We start from the raw sequence: 4,340 nt of genomic DNA on the forward strand, positions 1-4,340 counted from the left end.
ACGGTTTAATGAATGTTTGGAAACATGGGTGGATGGATGCATTATTAATTAATGGATGGATGGGTGAATGGGTGCATGGTTTTGATGGATGGGTGAGTTAATGACTGGATAGATGAAAGGATGGATGGTTTGGATCAGGGGTCTTCAAACTATGGCCCTCCAGTTGTTCAGGAACTACAATTCCCATCATGCCTAGTCATGTCTGTGAATGTCAGAGTTTTACAATGCCTCATTGGATGTGTAGTTCCGCCACAGCTGGAGGGCCGTAGTGTGAAGACCCCTGGTTTAGATGGATGAATGATTGGACTGATAAAAGGATGAGCGAATGGATGCATGAATGGTATGGATGGACGAATGAAGGATTGGAGGGATGAAAGGATAAATGGTTTGGAGGGATGAAAGGATAAATGGTTTGGATGGATGAATGATAGATGGATGGATGAATGGTTTGGATGGATGAATGATAAATGGATGGGTGCATGGATGGATGATAGGATAAATGGTTTGGATGGATGAATGAATGATAGATGGATGGGTGGATGGATGATAGGATAAATGGTTTGGATGGATGAATGAATGATAGATGGATGGGTGGATGGATGATAGGATAGATGGTTTGGATGGATGAAAGGATGAATGGTTTGGATGGATGAAAGGATGAATGGTTTGGATGGATGAATGATAGATGGATGGATGAATGGTTTGGATGGATGAATGATAAATGGTTTGGATGGGTGGATGGATGATAGGATAAATGGTTTGGATGGATGAATGAATGATAGATGGATGGGTGGATGGATGATAGGATAAATGGTTTGGATGGGTGGGTGGGTGGATGGATGATAGGATAAATGGTTTGGATGGATGATAGGATAAATGGTTTGGATGGATGAATGATAGATGGATGGGTGGATGATAGGATAAATGGTTTGGATGAATGAATGATAGATGGATGGGTGGATAGATGATCGGATAAATGGTTTGGATGGATGAATGATAGATGGATGGGTGGATGGATGATAGGATAAATGGTTTGGATGGATGAATGATAGATGGATGGGTGGATGGATGATCGGATAAATGGTTTGGATGGATGAATGATAGATGGATGGGTGGATGGATGATCGGATAAATGGTTTGGATGGATGAATGATAGATGGATGGGTGGATGGATGATAGGATAAATGGTTTGGATGGATGAATGATAGATGGATGGATGATAGGATAAATGGTTTGGATGGATTAATGATAGATGGATGGGTGGATGGATGATAGGATAAATGGTTTGGATGGGTGGATGGATGATAGGATAAATGGTTTGGATGGATGAATGAATGATTGTGTGGAAGAATGGATAAATAGATAAAAAGGATGAATGAATGAATGAATGAATGGATGGCTTGGATGGATGAGAGAAAATAATTTGTTTCCCACATTTATGCTAACAGTATGACTGGAGGAATCTCTACTGCCAGTGCCTGCTATTCATCAATCCATCCATCCATCCTGAATACCCCAACAGTGACTACACCTGATAGGCTGCAGTCACTATGCAACCAATGATTTTCTACCTAGCTCAGTTTAAATTTTAAATCAAATTTGTGGAGCTGGGTGGCGCTTGCAGGGCCACCTGCAGCTCAAATTTCAGCCAATTCAGCAAGAATCAGCCAAAATTCAAGCCTTCTACGGCCAACATTATAGAGAGAAATGCTTAAACAGATAAAAAAAAATATCACATAAATATCACATCAAAATATTTATTGTAGACCAGGACAATACAACATATACAGTATCTGCGTCTCACACAAACGGACGCCCGCAGTCATTTTGAAATTTGTGCGTCGTTTATTTCTAACCATGGCCTTAGAGGTCAGTTACAGAAAATTGTCAAACAGAAAGGACCCAAACAGGTCTCCTGTAAGCAACAGCAAAGCCCTTTGTGGAAACGCTACCTTCTGGCTTTTACTGCAGTCAGTGTCCCCACTGGGGAGATTTGACTTCAGTTCCTATGTGGTCGCCAGCACAGGACGTGAGCGAAAATCCACAATATAAACCTGACAAAAATGAAAGCCTCTCCTCTTGTCTAGACTGTCACCACTCTGCTACAAAAATGGCTGGAGTACCATTAGAGGTTCAGTCATATTGGGTTTTACCTATTAAAAGATCTCTAGCTTTTTATTTTCTTGAACGCTGTGCTTTCTAAAAAGCAAGTATCAAAACAATATGAAATAAAAATAAAACTCTGCACAATTTAAAACCAATATCCTAGACAGTCTAGGTCTAAGTCCACCCGTAATTTGTGCCAACCCTGCCCCAGTATGACCATATAAAAAGGTAAACCAATCCACTTACACTATCCTGCTCTTTGGGGGTGGGTCAAGCAAACTGATTTGGGGCTGGCTGGAAGGCTAGTTTAAGTCCACCCCCCATCTGCACCAACCCCGCCTCCGTATGACTATATTAAGGTAAACCAATCCACTTACACTATCCTGCTCTTTGGGGGTGGGTCAAGCAAACTGATTTGGGACTGGCTGTAAAGGTAGTTTAAGTCCACCCCCGATTTGCACCAACCTTGCCTCAGTATGACTATATTAAAGGTAAACCAATCCACTTACACTATTATGCTCCTTGGGGGTGGGTCCAGGAAACTGATTTGGGACTGGCAGGGGAGCCCGTTTAAGATTGTCATACTGGGGCAGGGTTGGTGCAATTTGGGGTGGATTTAAATTGGCTCCCCAGCCAGTCCCAAATCAGTTTTCTGGACCCACCCACAAGTAGAATAACAGTACGAGTGGATTGGTTTACCTTAATATAGTCATATTGAGGAGAGTTTGGTGCAAATCAGGGGTGGACCTAAACTGGCTTCCCGGCCAGTCCCAAATCAGTTTGCTCGATCCACCTCCGATGAACAAGATCGTGTAAGTGGATTGGTTTACATTATTATGGTCATACTGGGCCAGGGTTGGTGCCAATCGGGGTAGATTTAATATAAACCAATCCACTTACACTATCTTGGTCATCAGAGGTGGATCCAGCAAACTGATTTGGGACTGACCGGGAATCCAGTTTAGGTCCGCCCCTGATTTGCACAAAAACCACCTCAGTATGACTATATTAAGGTAAACCAATCCACTTATACTATTTTTCTCCTTGGGGGTGGGTCCAGCAAACTGATTTGGGACTGGCTGGAGAGCCAGTTTAAAATTAAATCCACCCATGATTTGCACCAACCCTGCCCCAGTATGACCATATTAATGTAAATCAATCCACTTACACTATCTTGCTCATCGGAGGGGGATCCAGCAAACTGATTTGGGACTGGTCAGGAAGCCAGTTGAAGTCCATCCCTGATTTGCACTAACCCCGACCCTGTATTACCATACTTAGGTAAACCAATCCACTTATGCTATCCTGCTCCTTGAGGGTGGGTTCAGCAGATTTGTTTGGGACAGGCCAGAGAGCCAGTTAAAATCCATCCCTGAGTTGCACCAACCCCACCCCAGTATGACCATATTAAGGTAAACCAATCCACTTACACCATGCTGCTCGTCGTAGGTGGTTCCGGCAAACTGATTTGGGACTGACCGGGAAGCCAGTTTAGGTCCACCCCTGATTTGCACAAAACCTGCCTCAGTAGGACTATATTAATGTAAACCAATCCACTTATACTATTTTTCTCCTTGGGGGTGGGTCCAGCAAAGATTTGGGACTGGCTGGAGAGCCAGTTTAAATCCACCTTTGATTTGTACCAACCCCACCCCAGTATGACCATATGAAGGTAAACCAATCCTCTTACACTACCTTGCTTTACGGAGGTGAGTCCGGCAAACTGATTTGGGGCTGGATGGGAAGTCAGTTTAAGTCCACCCCTGATTTGCACAAAACTGGCCTGAGTATGACTATATTAAGGTAAACCAATCCCACGTATACTATTTTCTCCTTGGGGGTGGGTCCAGCAAACTGATTTGGGACTGGCTAGAGAGCCAGTTTAAAATCCACCTGACTTGCACCAACCCCACCTCAGTATGACCATATGAAGGTAAACCAATCCACTTACACCATGCTGCTCGTCGTAGGTGGTTCCGGCAAACTGATTTGGGACTGGCTGGGAAGCTAGCTCAAGTCCACCCCCGATTTGTACCAACCTTGTCTCAATATGACTATATGAAGGTAAACCAATCCTCCTACACTATCTTGCTCATCGGAGGTGGATCCGGCAAACTGATTTGGGACTGACCGGGAAGCCAGTTTAGGTCCGCCCCTGATTTGCACAAAACCCACCTCAGTATAACTATATTAAGGTAAACCAATCCACTTATACTATTTTTCTCCTTGGGGGT

The 4,340-nt window shown here is 43.6% G+C and overlaps 1 long non-coding RNA gene across 1 annotated transcript; it reads left to right on the plus strand.

The window, feature by feature from the left end:
• Positions 1–2,085: 2,085 nt before the first annotated feature.
• LOC309569481 lies at positions 2,086–3,885 on the plus strand. Its single transcript, XR_014226072.1, has 3 exons — positions 2,086–2,634; positions 3,026–3,333; positions 3,857–3,885. It is a non-coding gene; the product is annotated as an uncharacterized lncRNA (long non-coding RNA).
• The last annotated feature ends 455 nt before the right edge of the window (positions 3,886–4,340 follow it).

This window comes from Pelophylax lessonae, assembly GCF_965119305.1.
Source record: "Pelophylax lessonae genome assembly, chromosome: 13".
Classification (NCBI taxonomy): domain Eukaryota; kingdom Metazoa; phylum Chordata; class Amphibia; order Anura; family Ranidae; genus Pelophylax; species Pelophylax lessonae.